Source organism: Triticum aestivum, chromosome 2A, assembly GCF_018294505.1.
Source record: "Triticum aestivum cultivar Chinese Spring chromosome 2A, IWGSC CS RefSeq v2.1, whole genome shotgun sequence".
Classification (NCBI taxonomy): Eukaryota; Viridiplantae; Streptophyta; class Magnoliopsida; order Poales; family Poaceae; genus Triticum; species Triticum aestivum.
The window spans coordinates 765,200,805-765,216,768 of NC_057797.1; the positions used below are offsets into that span (position 1 = coordinate 765,200,805).

At 47.6% G+C, this 15,964-nt stretch overlaps 1 pseudogene; it reads left to right on the forward strand.

The window, feature by feature from the left end:
- Positions 1-1,510: 1,510 nt before the first annotated feature.
- On the forward strand, positions 1,511-14,675 carry LOC123186569 (protein ASPARTIC PROTEASE IN GUARD CELL 2-like; annotated as a pseudogene).
- The last annotated feature ends 1,289 nt before the right edge of the window (positions 14,676-15,964 follow it).

Consider the following 15,964-nt stretch of genomic DNA (forward strand, 5'->3'; position numbering starts at 1 on the left):
AATTATAGCTAGCTAACACAATATATGAAACACCTAAATTAACCCCCCAAAACCCCCACCCCCCCCCCCCCCCCTTTCAAAAAACAAAACAAAAACCCTAGACACAGAAATGCTGACGCGTGGATGCCTATTGGTCCCGGTTGGTGCCACCAACCAGGACCAAAGGGTCTCCTGACTGGGCTCTGCACACTGCCCACGTGGAGGGGCATTAATCCCGGTTCTGGATTGAACCGGGACTAAAGGTGGGAGGTATTAGTACCGACACTTTAGTCCCGGTTCAGGAACCGGGACTAAAGGCCCTTACGAACCGGGACTATAGGCCCTTTTTCTACCAGTGGGACGTTGCAATGTGAGGGCTCACCAGGACATCACCGGTGGGGAGGAAGGGATTTGACCGGATCAGTTTTGGGGAACAATGTGAGAAGGAAGAAGAGCACTACTGCATTATTGGTGAAGGAAGGGCGGCGGTTGAATTTCAATAGCCTGAGTAAAATCAACCCAAAGTTTTCTTAAACGGGATTGCTGAAGTAGTCTCAGTCAATACTATATTCGTACGATCTTATGTGGAGACCCATGCCGCTTTATTATTATTTTTTATGTTCTTCTTTTTTATATATTATGTCACTTGACTAAGAATTGATTAACTCTCGGCCGACTAAAATCTAGCCACATCCTTCCTTAAAAATCGACCGCCTGGTCTCTAAAGATGAAGGACAAAAGGCACGTGGATCAAATCTACATGCAAAAGGCCTTTCTATTTAGCCGAGGAAACACATCATGCATTCTAAAAGTTTCAATCATTAAAGGTCTATATGAGAATTAACTAAGTCTCATCTAAATGGTATTAGCATTAAAAAAGGGAAAAAAAGAAAAATACAGACAAATCTCCATGTAAAATAAAACGGCAATGGTAGCTGGTGAACGTTTGTTGTAGTAGGGATATGAAGCGAACCATCTTTGTTGGCAGTTTTTAGTTGTAAAATAAGATCAAATGACGATATTTTTTTTTTTAAAAAGAAGAGAAACTGCCTTGTCACCTGAATAAACTGCCACCTCTCCCCTCTCCCTCTCAACTAAAACTGCCATGCCAAATCAAATGGCATAAAGTTAGATGAGACTGTTAATTCTCATCAAGATGCAAATTAGCAAATGCGAGCATTAAAACTGGTCAAAACTAACTGCAGCTCACTAATTTGCCTTCGACGTTACCATCAAATGGACTTCATCATCCCCTCAAAAACAAAAAAGGACTTTATCAACAGTGTGCGTTGCCGTCTTTAAAAAAAAAGTAAAAAAAAAAAACAGTGTGCGTTGCCGTGGCAAACAAACAAGAGCCGAAAGGTTATGCATGAAGCACACGAGCTAGTGCTGCACAACACACTTGCCACCCACGCACCGCGGAACTCATAAATCCTCCGGGCCTCTGCTACCTAGCTCCTCTCCTCAGCTCTAAGTAAAGTCTCGTCGTTTCCACAAACGCTTGGGACCCTTGAAAGCGTACGTGCGCACCATGGCCATGCACGCTGCAATGCCCGTCACGCCTCTCCCCATGTAAGTCGTCTTCGTCTCCGCCGTGATCATGTCCGGCGCTTCGGCTTCGTCACTGTGGTTCCACTACATCGACCCTCGCAACTTCACCATGGCTGCGGCCACGTCACCGTCCTCATCGTCATTGTCGCGCCGCGATGGCCGCCCCTCGCTCGCGCTGCTGCACCGCGACGCCGTCTCCGGCAGGACCTACCCGTCACTAGTAGAAAAAGGGTTAAACATGAAGCACATTAGTGTCGGTTTGTATTTGAGCCGGCACTAATGTATACATTAGTGCCGGTTCCAACGGCTAGCCGGGCCTTCATCATTAGTACTAGTTCGTGGCGAACCTTTAGCCCCGGTTCGTGCCACGGACCGGTACTAATGAGAGTGGTGGCAGGATGTTGTCAGAATGGGCCCCTCCAGCCCCTTTAGTACCGGTTCTTGACACAAACCGGTACTAAAGATCGTCTTACATAAACCCTTCGTCCACCCGAGCTCGCTTTGTTCTTCCCCTTTCCCCTCTCCTCTCTGTTCTTTCCCTCTTCCTCTCGAGCTCATCACACATTTTACCCAAAATTTATCAAGATTTGAAGGCCCCCATCCATTCAAATGATCACAAAGGTTAGCAACTTTGTCCTTTCATCTCTCATTGCTAGATTAGCTCTTGCAATGCTTTATATAGTGATTAATTTGTGAGTTTAGTAATTTGGGAGGATATATATATATATATATATATATATATATATATATATATGCTAGTATTTGATTTATATGCAATTTGAGGTAAAAAATAACACTTAGTTTGCATATGTAGGTGTGGTTTACTTAGTGCCTTCTAAATCTCCATCGTAGCCACCGTCGATCGCCCGCACCATCCCGTCGCCGGCACCACCTTGTGGTGAGCCTCTTGTTCATGAAATTTTATATAAAAATTGATGTTTGTGTGATTTGGATATATAGTTACTCGTATAATTATCTTACCCGTACATTGTTTGTTATACATATAGTGCCATGGTTTTGATATCCGTCCCTGTCGGCCCTAGTCCTTGTTATGATTCGAATGTGGTATGTATATTCTCTTTTAAAACTAGTTGCATTTTGTGTTTATGACAAATTATGCCCATCAAGTTGACATAGAAATTTTTTCTAGGAGGTATGTGAACCGGAAATTCCAACCGACCCTATTGCCGAGAGGTTAAATTTAGTTGAAAGAGAAAACGAATACTTGAAAGAAAAGTTGAAAAGAATTGAGGGGGAGAAGATGGAATTGGAGTTGCATGTTGCCAATGTCGTCGATGATCACAAGATCAAGATGGAGAAAATGCGCTTGAAGATTAGAAAGATTAGAAAATATTCCATCGATAGTGAGGCTTGGTATCATTATGCTGTTGGATCCATTGTTACCTTAGTTGCGATCGTGATTATATTTGTTGTTGCATTTAAATGCTTTAGCTAGAGAGTTATTTGTTTGTTGCATTTAAGTGTTGTATGAACTTTATGTATGAACTTGTATTAATTGTATGAACTTGTATTAATTTGGTCTATTCGGTGTTGTGTAATGAAGATGAGCCGACAATGGATGTACGATGACCGATGCTCTCCCCAGTTCGTTGAGGGCGTGCATACTTTTCTGCTTGCGGCTGAGGCAAACAAGCGGGCGGATGGTTTTATGCCTTGTCCATGTGCTCGCTGTAAGAATGGTCACAATTACTCTACGTCAAGAACCATTCACGTCCACCTGTTTAAGTCCGGTTTCATGCCCCATTATAATGTTTGGATCAAGCACGGAGAAAGAGGGGTTATGATGGAAGACAATGAAGAAGAAGAGGACGACGACAGCTATCCTGGCCATGGGTTCCCTGAATACGATGATACAACAATGGGGGAAGAAGCTGAGCCGGTAATGCGGGAAGAAGCTGAAGAAGAGGCATCAGATGAGCCCGTTGATGATCTAGGTCGGGCCATTGCCGATGTAAAGAGAAACTGCGCAAGTGATTTGGAGAAGAAGAAGTTGCAGCGCATGTTAGAGGATCACAAAAAATTGTTGTACCCGAATTGCGTAGGTGACAAGAAAAAGCTGGGCACCACACTGGAATTGCTGCAATGGAAGGCAGAGAATGGTGTATCTGACAAGGGATTTGGAAAGTTGCTGATAATGATAAAGGATATGCTTCCAAAGGACAATGAATTGCCCGAGAGTACGTACGAAGCAAAGAAGGCTGTCTGCCCTCTAGGGTTAGAGGTGCAGAAGATACATGCATGCCCTAATGATTGCATCCTCTACCGCGGTGAGTACGAGGATTTGAACGCTTGCCCGGTATATGGTGCATTGCGCGATCTGCCGCGATGACCCTGGTGATGTCGAGGGCCGGCGCCCCAGGAAGAAGATTCCTGCCAAGGTGATGTGGTATGCTCCTATAATACCACGGTTGAAACGTTTGTTCCAAAACAAAGAGCATGCCAAGGCGATGCGATGGCACAAAGAAGACCGTAAGAAAGACGGAAAGTTGAGAGTACCCGCTGACGGGTCGCAGTGGAGAAAAATCAAAAGAAAGTACGGGAAGGAGTTTGCAGATGACGCAAGGAGCGTATGGTTTGGTCTAAGCGCAGATGGCACTAATCCTTTTGGGGAGCAGAGCAGCAACCATAGCACCTGGCCTGTGACTCTATGTTTGTATAACCTTCCTCCTTGGTTGTGCATGAAGCGGAAGTTCATTATGATGCCAGTGCTCATCCAAGGCCCTAAGCAACCCGGCAACAACATTGATGTGTACCTAAGGCCATTAGTTGAAGAACTCTTACAACTGTGGAATGGAACAGGTGTACGTGCGTGGGATGAGCACATGGGGGAAGAATTTGACCTAAAGGCGTTGCTGTTCGTGACCATCAATGATTGGCCTGCTCTCAGTAACCTTTCAGGACAGACAAACAAGGGATACCGCGCATGCACGCACTGTTTGGACGATACCGACAGTATATATTTGGCTAATAAGAATGTGTACCTGGGACATCGTCGATTTCTTTCGAGCAGGCATCCCGTAAGAAAGAAAGGCAAGCATTTCAAAGGTGAGGCGGATCACCGGACGAAGCCTCACCACCGTACTGGTGCTGATGTACATGATATGGTCAAGGATTTGAAGGTGGTCTTTGGAAAGGGTCCTGGTGGACAACCTGTTCCGAATGACGCTGACGGACGCTCACCCATGTGGAAGAAGAAATCCATATTTTGGGACCTGCCCTATTGGAAAGACCTCGAGGTCCGCTCCGCAATCGACATGATGCACGTGACGAAGAATCTTTGTGTGACCCTGCTTGGCTTCTTAGGCGTGTATGGGAAGACAAAAGATACACCTGAGGCACGGGAGGACCAGCAACGTATGCACGGAAAAGACGGCATACATCAGGGTCATGCAAGCTACGCTCTTACCAAAGAAGAGAAGGAAATCTTCTTTGAATGCCTGCTCAGTATTAAGGTACCGTCTGGCTTCTCGTCGAATATAAAGGGAATAATAAACATGGCAGAGAAAAAGTTTCAGAACCTAAAGTCTCATGACTGCCACGTGATTATGACGCAACTGCTTCCGGTTGCATTGAGGGGGCTTCTATCGAAAAACGTTCGATTAGCCATTGTGAAGCTATGTGCATTTCTCAATGCAATCTCTCAGAAGGTAATCGATCCAGAAATCATACCAAGGTTACAGAATGATTTGGTGCAATGTCTTGTCAGTTTCGAGTTGGTGTTCCCACCATCCTTCTTCAACATCATGACGCACGTCCTAGTTCACCTATGCGAAGAGATTAACATTTTGGGTCCTGTATTTCTACACAATATGTTCCCCTTTGAGAGGTTCATGGGAGTCTTAAAGAAATATGTTCATAACCGTGCTAGGCCAGAAGGAAGCATCTCCAAGGGCCGTCAAAATGAGGAGGTCATTGAGTTTTGTATTGACTTTATTCCTGACCTTAAGCCGATTGGTGTTCCTGAATCGCGGCATAAGGGCAGACTGGATGGAAAAGGCACGCTAGGAGGGGAACAAATAATATGTATGGACGGACATTCTCTCACTGAAGCACACTACACAGTTCTACAGAATTCCGCCTTGGTGGCTCTGTATATGGATGAACACAAGAATTTGCTACGCTCCAAACACCCGGAGCGGTCTGATGACTGGATTACATGTGAACAAACCAAGAGTTTCGCCAGCTGGTTGCAAGCACATACCATGCATGACACCTCTATTGAAGATGACCTGTACTTGCTGTCCCAGTTACCTTCTTCGAATATAATGACTTTCAAAGGGTACGAGATAAATGGTAATACATTTTACACGATCGCCCAAGATAAGAAGAGCACCAACCAAAACAGTGGTGTCCGCTTTGATGCAGAAACCAAGACGGGAAAGGAAACATATTATGGTTATATACAGGACATATGGGAACTTGACCATCGACGTGGTTTGAAGGTCCCTTTGTTTCGGTGCAAATGGGTCAATATGACAAGAGGCGGGCTAACGGAAGACCCGCAGTACGGAATGACAACAGTGGATCTCAACAATCTTGAGTATGCAGATGAACCATTCGTCCTAGCCAATGATGTGGCACAGGTTTTCTATGTGAAGGACGTGTCTACCAAGCCAAGAAAAAGAAAAGATAAGGAAGCGAATGCATCGTACGATGAGCCAAAGCGGCACATAGTTCTTTCTGGGAAGAGAAACATCGTGGGAGTGGATGACAAGACAGACAAGTCAGAAGATTATGATAAGTTTGATGAAATTGCTCCATTCACAGTGAATATTGACCCGAGCATCCCGTTAAATGATGAAGATTTTCCATGGCTACGACGCAAAGGGACACACGCGAAGAAAAAGTTTCACACCCAAAGATCTGGGATGTGATCGGCTTAACTATCATCACTTTCTTCTGTGTTTCACACCCAGGAGGGAATCTCTGTAATAGTTAGGGTAGCTAGTTATGTGTTTTGGCATTTGAAACGCGAAGAAATTTTATGTGCAAGCAAATTCTTTCATGCATTTACTGATTTTTCAGCTAAATGACCCTGAAATTGAAAAGCATTTCAAATGAACTCAGAAAAGAATGAAAGTTGGCATGGTATCATAATTTCACCCACATAGCATATGCAAAAAAGTAGAGAGGGTTACCGCAAAAACTGGATGCACTTCGTGTACAAAATGGACAATCTGTTTTGAAGTATCAGGGTTTCGGACAAAAACTCATCCGTTACAAAGGCATTTCATTTTTTAAATAACTTAAGCATTACCAAATTGTATATAATGATAAAACACACTAATATTAAACATAAGAAAAAAGAATCACTGAAAAATGTATTTTTAAAGTTAAGTTATTCACAAACTAGTGATTCACACAAATTTCAAATAATTCAAAATTTAAACTATTCAAATTTAAAAACTACCGGCACTAACTGAAAGTTTCTAAAAACTTTCAAAAATATTCACAAAGAAACTCTAAATACAGCAAAAAACAACTAAAAATAAATAAAACAAAATAAATAAAGAAGAAAAAAACTAAATAAAAAAAGCCCACCTACCGGGCAACACCGGCCTGCATACGACTAGAAACCCAACCTATGGTTGGGCCAGGATGCAGGCCCGAAAGCCCAATAGGCCCCACAAGGCAGGGTAGCAGAGGTAGGCCCAGAAGGCCTGCTTTAGAGAGGAGCTCGAGACAGCAGCGGCGGCGGGGCTTATAAGCAGGTGTAAGCGCCCTTCGGCTAGCGAGGTGGGACTAAACTTCTGCGCCCCTCGCCTGGCAGCGCACCCCCCTTTAGTACCGGTTCGTGGCACCAACCGGTACTAAAGGGGGGGCCTTTAGTACCGGTTGGAGCCACCACCCGGTACTAAAGGGGGTCGCTTCCCGCCGCTTGGGCTAGCCAAAACAGACCTTTAGTACCGGTTGGTGGCTCCAACCGGTACTAAAGGTGCCTTCTATATATACAACACTTCGAAAAATTTCACTCTCCCACTCTGTTTCTTCCCGATCGACGCCGCACCCATCCTATGCCGTCCCCGTCGCGCCCTCGTCCCCATCGCCGCCCCCATCGTCGTCGCCGCCCTCGTCCCCGTCGCCGCCCCCGTCGCCGTCGCCGCCCTCGTCCCCGTCGCCGCCCCGTCGCCGTCCCGGTCGCCGATCCCCTCGCTTCGCCGTCGCCGTCACCTCGACCTCGCCTCGCCGTCGCTGTGAGCCCCTCCCCCGGCCCCTCTCCTCCCTCCAATCGATTGTAGCGCACACCGGCGCCGGCGCCGGCGCCGACCGTAGCGCACCCACACGCGCGCGCGCGCGCACACACACACACACACTACACACACACTAGACGCGCGCACACACACAATTTTTCTGTTTTTCTGTTTTTCATACAAAGTTTTAGATGAATTAATTAATTAGATTAGATTAATGTCAAATAGTATGTAGAAATGTTAGTTATAATATATATAATGTCAAATGTTATAGAAATGTTAGAAATTTTGGAAATGTTAGTTTTAGCTAGCTAGATGAATTAGATTAATTTCAAATTGTTAGACGATGATCGATGTTTTTTTAGTTTCTTATATTTTTAGTTATAAAATTTAGAATTTGCATATATGAAATCATCACAATCCATCATTTAAAAAATGTTACTTTACTTTTGTGGCATATAGTATTTTGTTGTCGACGATGCCCGGCCCGCATCCTTGCCGTCGACACGTCCGCGACGACGTCCTGCTTCAGAGGACCCATGTCCGGGACTGGGCTCCGCCGAGCTGGCACTAGGAGGTGCTACCTTCAGGGGCGCGACACTTGGTGAGGAACCCGGCCCCCGGTCCCGTCGTCGACCCTCATCTTCTTTGGTGGCATTCGCGTGGGCCACTTTCAGTGCGGAGGGAGCCGGCCCCGCCGGAGGTGGTACGTCGCCGTTTCAGGGAGGAGGACGAGCACGTCCATCGCTACATGGCTGCTATGGACGTCAGGTTCTCCAATACCTGGCAGGTTGTTTGGGGAGATCACCCGAGCGATGATCCAATGATGGTTCCTTCACTTTGGTTGTCCACCGCCTAGATTACTCTCTAGTATTCGATCTTATTAGCTAGCTAGCTAGCTAGTGATGTATTCGATATATAATATTTGTGATGATTTATTCGAGATTATATATATTATTTGAGACGATGTATTCGACGAGATTATATCTATTATTCGAGACGACGTATTTGAGATTAAATCTATTATTCGAGACGATGTATTCGAGATTATATCTATTATTCGAGACGATGTATTCGAGATTATATCTATTATTCGAGATTATACTAAATTGTTTTATATTTCTTTTGGCATAGTTAAATAAAAGCTATGGCGGACAATACCGACAGAGAGAGAGAACAGACCATGTTCGATATCATACGCAGGCCAGATGATGATCAGAATGAAGAAGATTTTGACGGCTCCGAATTTCTAAACAACACCGGAGAGGGTGATATGATATTCGATCGCGACGACCGAGAAGATGAAGTCATGAACTATGACGAAGAACATGTTGATCCTGAAACAACAAACACCGGCGAGGTATATATATTTATATAAGCAGGAATCTGGTGATCATCGCATGTTTTAAATGATTTGAAGATATATTAACGAATCGATCTTTCTTCTTTCAGCCATCCGGATCGAGCAAATCTTCAGGCAAAAGGACGAAATGAGGCCCGAACAAAAAGTTGAAGGAGGGCGTAAAGTACAATATCGAGGCATTCAAACCTAATGGCGAACCATTAGCGCCTAAGAAGATTGCGGACAAGTTCGTTCGTCAGTGCGGAGTTCTTGTGAAGGACCTACTCCCGATCTCCCTTCAAGAATGGAGAAAGCCAGCAAAGCCACGTCCAGATGTTACTTTTGTCGACGAGAATCAAAAAAAACTGCTTTGGGATACTCTCATGGAACATTTCACCCTACCAGATAATATCACAGAAGCAGATGTGCGGAAAGTCAAGGACGCTGCTTTTAGGAAGATGGCGGTTGCATTCAAGAACCACAAGAGAATGACGTGGGAGAAGTACGTCAAGGGAGGAAGGAAGACTCCAGTATTCGAGGGGATACTAGAGAATCAAAGTACTCATTGGGACGATTTCGTGAAATCCAAGGATTCAGAATTAGCTAAGGAACGGTCGAGAATAAACAAGGCCAATGCCGAAAAAAAGGATAAGTTCCATAAGCTGGGGCTAGGTGGCTACGCGGTGGCAATGCCTAAGTGGGATAAGTCTGAGAAAGAGATGGAGGATGCAAGTGTCACTCCGGTTACTAAGAGCTGGCCCCCCAGGTGCAGGACTTGGTTCTATGCGCATGGGGGGAGTTGGACCCGAAGACAGGCAATGTTTCGACGAAGGCATGTCTGAACGGAGCCGATGATGTGCTACTTGTTGCAATAGAAGAGGCTCGATCGGGGGTGTTCCAGCCCAACAGAGAGAACGACGAGCTTACGCGTGCCTTGGGAAATCCTGAACACCCGGGAAGAACACGAGGCAAGGGCGCTATTCCGTGGTATGAGGGGTTTTCGGACTGGAACGCTGACTACAGAACCTGTGCGAGAAAGAAGATTGCGGAGGACAAGAAGAGGAAGATGGAGGAGGAGCAGAGGAAGCGGGACTATGAACGCCTTCAAGGCCTAGACGCAAGTCAAGCGGAATTGGCAGCTAAATTCCAGCGGCAGCAGGAGCAGATCGACTCACTTAGCCAGCAAAGGGGGTCTCACCAGCTGCAGCAGCTAGCGGATAATCCAGCATTGGATACCGCCGCCCCATCCATGCCGAGAAGCAGCGTGGGTTCCGCCCCGGGCGACGCAGTAGTGCTGGATAGATACCCTGTGGATGACATCACGGAGAACACTAACTGCGAGCTACACTTCAAAATGAAGAACATATCCATGAAGGTGGCGGACGCCGTTGCTTTTTCAAATTCCCCCGAGGCAACCTTCCATTGCAACCCGATTCCAGCGGGCTATGCTCGTGTCTTGGTTGATGAGGTGGCGGACCAATATTCGGGGCTAGAGCTTGACATTCTTGGAGGTGACGAGGAGCACACACTCGGAGATGCCAAACATCGTATCATCCTATGGAGAAAGGATTGCATCATTTTTCGAAGGCCACCGACACCGCGTCACCCGACTCCTTGTCGAAGTCCGCCACCAAGTCAGCAGACTCCCGCTCCTCCAAGTCCACCAACGCGTGAGGCCACTCCTCCTTCTCCAAGTCCGGCAAAGTGTCAGGCCACTCCTCCTCCAAGTCTGACACAGCGTCAGACGTCCACTCCTCCTCCAAGTCCAGCACAACCTCAGGCCACTCCTCCTCCAACTCCGGCACAGCTTCAGGCCACTCCTCCTCGTCCAACTCAGCCCCGTCAGCCGTCTCCGCCGCCTTAGCAATCGCAGAAGAGAAACCCCGCAACTATGGTGCGTAGCGGTACGAGTCGAGGTCATAGTACAGGAAGTACAGGCGGAGGCAAGCGATATAAATATGGTCCAAACCTCAGTGCTCCTCTTCCTGTGAGGGCTTACGACAGGACCGAGGAGCAAACCAATGCCATAGTGCGGGCAGAAGTCGACGCCCATTTTGGACCGAAACCGCCACCGCCGCCAAGGGAGAAAGTGCCTGTGGAAGTAGTTGACCAATTTATTCGTATGGCTCAACCACCAGCTCCTAAGCCTGTTGACTCAGACTATGAGCGCCACATCAGGAAGTTACATCGACAACGTCTACAGAAGGAGGCGAGCTCGAGCTCGAGCAAACAACAAGCAGCTGTCAAAAAATGCGGGAAAACCGTTGCCTAGCTGGGAAAACAGGCGGCGCAATCGATCCCCTCGCTTGTTGTGCCGCCAACAACACGTGACAGTACGCGCGCCCAATATTATTGTGGCCAAACAGTTTACGTTCCCGAGGTGGGCGATGTGGTAATAACCCAGGAGCATATAATGCAGGCTGAAAAACTCAAGATCACTGTTGGACAACTCCTCGAGATCGAGGACATGCCTCCGATTAGAGAGGAGGAAATAAAACGGAAATTTGTCCGGGGCCAACCTTTGGTCGAGCCAGAAGATGTCAAGAAGCTCCCAACGAGAATGTATGAATTGCATCAATGGTACATGGACATTAGCAAGAGATCCGATCGAGAGTCCCTCATGGTGTATGTCAAGAAGGATGATTACTACCATGAGAAAGCTGTGGCCGTTGAGTATTCTGAACTATTTCAGTTATACAATCAAGACGCACTCGACAAATCTATCGTCAGTTGCTATTGTCTGTAAGTGATTTCTTTCTGTAATTTAAGTCTCAAACTAGCTGTAGTGATTCTTTTGATCAATCATTACGTATAATTATCCTCACTATATTCTTTTCTGTGGTATTATGTAGGATCAAGATGTATGAAATGAGAAAAGGTGGACGCTATGGCATTGGGTTCATTGACCCAAACACCGTTAATGAATACACATGGAAATTAGATGCACATTATGAAAAAGAGGTAGAGGACAGCATGCTAGAGTTCTTGAAGCGCCTCAAATACAATGAAGATATACTACTTCCTTATAACTTCGAGTGAGTCACACTTTCTTGTACTACAAATTCTCTGTTTTTGCCTACTAGCTAGCTACATGTTTTTGCTTACATATGTCCGCTTAATTAAGACATGCAAACGTGTGTGCATGCAGATTTCAATGGATCTTTTGTATCATTAAAGTTGACGCCGGAACAGTTGAAATACTGGACTCGCTACTCACAGCAAAAGGTGACTACAACATCTTGTATGGGATAGTCAACAGGTAATTTCAATCATTATTTATAACTATATATCTCGGCCTATTTAGTTCGTCATTTCATGATATGAACTATTTAATAACCCCTTTATTCATTTTCTTTGTCGGCGGGCAGGGCTTGGGCAAGGTTCATCAGCGTCACGGAAGGCGAATGAAAACCACAGCTGAAATGGTTTCGATCCAAAGTAAGTAATTAAGTAGTACTAGCTAGCTAGCTAGCTGCCATCTCTTTAATTATCATGCTTGATTAATTATTATCTGATCAAATTAAATTCCATTCTCGTAATAAAGGCCCCGAAGCAGGCGCAGGGGACTGATCTGTGTGCATACTGCGTTTGCGAGAACATTCGCATGATGGCGTCCGAAAGGAGCAGATCTCAAAGACAGGAATGGGTACGCTTGTCAGAACACTATTCACAATTTTTACACCATTATCGATATCTAGTCACACAACTAATACACAAGCATATTGATCTCCTTCTTAACAGTTCAAAGAGGTGCGGGACAAGCTCCTACCAACGGAGCGCGTACAAGCACTTCAAGAGGAAATAGCGGGATTTTTGCTCGACCAGGTCATAAATCCGAAGGGAGAATACTATTACCCGCTACCGCCCCCATCGACCAAGTCATGAACCATTTCCAATTGTCATTGTGCTCCGATGGCACCAATCAGGCTAATGCCACTGGCTCCGAAGGCACCATGCATATGTAGGAGAAATTGTATATAGCTATACATGTGTATGTGTGAATTAATATGGTGGTTTGTGAGACATGATTGCTGATATATATATGATTGGTTCTACTAGAAATTCTCTCTCTATATATATATATAACATGTACAATGTGTAGTACCGTAGAATACCAGCAAACGAAAAAGAATTAAAATAGAAAACACAAAATTAAATAAAAAAAAAATCATAAAACCAAAAACCCCCCAAATATTTTAGTACCGGTTGGTGTTACCAACCGGTACTAAAGGGCTCCCGGCCCCCGGAGCTGGCTCGTGCCACGTGGTTTCCCTTTAGCACCGGTTCGTGCTGAACCGGTACTAAGGGGGGAGGGGCCTTTAGTGCCGAAATAATAGTGACGGTTCCTAAACCGGCACTAAAGGGCCTTACGAACCGGTGCTATTGCCCGGTTTTCTACTAGTGCGTCGACGCGGCACGCCATGCTTGGTCTCGCGGCAAGGGACGGCGCGCGGGCAGAGTACCTCCAGCGTCGCCTCTCGCCTACGACCATGACGACGGAGGTGGGGTCGGAGGTTGTGTCGGGCATCTCCGAGGGCAGCGGCGAGTACTTCGTCCGCGTCGGCGTGGGGTCGCCGCCCACGGAGCAGTACCTGGTCCTGGACTCCGGGAGCGACGTCATCTGGGTGCAGTGCCGCCCCTGTGCCGAGTGCTACCAGCAGTCCGACCCTCTCTTCGACCCGGCCGCGTCGGCGTCCTTCACCGTCGTGCCGTGCGGCTCGGGCGTCTGCCGGACCCTGCCCGGCGGGTCATCAGGCTGCGCCGACTCCGGAGCGTGCCGGTACCAGGTGTCCTACAGCGACGGGTCGTACACCCAGGGCGTGCTGGCGATGGAGACGCTCACGTTTGGGGACAGCACGCCGGTGCAGGGCGTCGCAATCGGCTGCGGCCACCGCAACCGCGGACTCTTCGTCGGGGCAGCCGGCCTGCTCGGCCTCGGCTGGGGCCCCATGTCGCTCGTCGGGCAGCTCGGCGGCGCGGCAGGCGGCGCCTTCAGCTACTGCCTCGCCAGCCGCGGCGCCGACGCCGGCGCCGGGTCGCTCGTGCTCGGCCGGGACGACGCCATGCCGGTGGGCGCCGTGTGGGTGCCCCTGCTGCGCAACGCGCAGGAGCCGAGCTTCTACTACGTGGGCTTGACGGGGCTGGGAGTCGGCGGCGAGAGGCTCCCGCTGCAGGACGGGCTCTTCGACCTCACCGAGGACGGCGGCGGCGGCGTGGTGATGGACACCGGCACGGCCGTGACGCGGCTCCCGCCCGACGCCTACGCGGCGCTGCGCGACGCGTTCGCGGACGCCGTCGGCGGCGGCCTCCCGCGCTCGCCGGGCGTGTCGCTGCTGGACACGTGCTATGACCTGAGTGGGTACGCGAGCGTGCGCGTGCCGACGGTGGCCCTCTACTTCGGGCGCGACGGCGCAGCGCTGACGTTGCCGGCGAGGAACCTGCTGGTGGAGATGGGCGGCGGCGTGTACTGCCTGGCGTTCGCGGCGTCGGCGTCCGGGCTGTCCATCCTCGGCAACATACAGCAGCAAGGGATCCAGATCACCGTCGATTCCGCCACTGGCTATGTTGGCTTCGGACCAACTACGTGCTAGCACAAGCCTAGCTACTAGCTCTGCTGCCACGTGTTGAGGATCCCAAAGGCGCGCGCATATATACAGCTGCAGGATGGGATCGTATTGTACAGTATATACATATATGTAGGTACTCCGTGCTACTCACTAATTAAGAGTCTAGTGGAGATAAGCAAAGGAACTTTGTAAGTATCCTCCTCTCGAAGACAGGAAAAGCAATTTAATTTTCCGCCGCCAGGGACTCGCGCTCCGCCACCGTTCTCCGCCGGTTCCTCTCCGTCGACGACCTCGGTCGTCGGTGATGAGGGGGGTCATCGAATTCACACGTGTGGATAGCTTTAGGCCAAAGTAGCTTAATTTTTTTAGATTGTTCATCGTCTTGGCTTCAGCGGCGGCGATGGCGGCACTGAATAAAATTTCTTCAGATCCTACCCCGGTGAGACAATTGGTCTTATCGTTGGGGATGGATTTGGAATACAGTCTGTTCAAGCACGGATGGTGTGATAGCGGCATCCTCGTGGTGGACATGTGTTCTCGGGCTCCACTGTTGCGACAGCGTCTGCTCCAGCGTCGGCGCGGAGCTTGGAAGGTAGTCCAGGAGCGGATGCAGATCGTGGTCTGCATCGACAATATCTGAAAGACGAAACGTGTGTTGGGTTCATGGTTGATGGATGGCGGGTGTGGTTTCCTCCTTCGGCGTCTTAGTCATGGTCGGGTGTTAGATATGGAGTTCGATGGCATGTCCGGGATGTTGCAATGGTCCAGTTCGTTCAACGACAATGGCTTTCACTTTTGGGGAGCCACCTTGGAGGTCCGCAAAGCTATTTATCAGCGCGTCGAGCTCGGGTGAGGAGGTGATTTGTTATTCTATTATTCAGTGGCTGCTATGGTGGTGCCGGAGGCAGGGGATGGACATTGGTGTCAAACTCATAGATGTTTTGGCTTTTTTTAGTTTTGTTATATCGGTCTTTATGTGACTTGTACTTTGATCTTTATCATATGAATGATACACATATTATCATGCAAAAAAAACTTTGTAAGCAAAAGCAAAGATGAATAATTTATGGTTTTGTAGTTATTTTCAAATCTTTATTTCTTTGTCACACATCAACGAACCATATCTTTCTTCGAAAAAAAACGAACCAGATCTTTCGAGGAAAAAATAAACGAACCGAATTAAGTTTTGAACACTCTTAAAAAAAGCACATCAACAAATCTAAGGTTCATAAAAAGGAAAAAAGTATGCGATAATTTGGGTGAAGAATATTTTGAGATTGCATACAAATTAATAGTCTATTCACGATTTAATA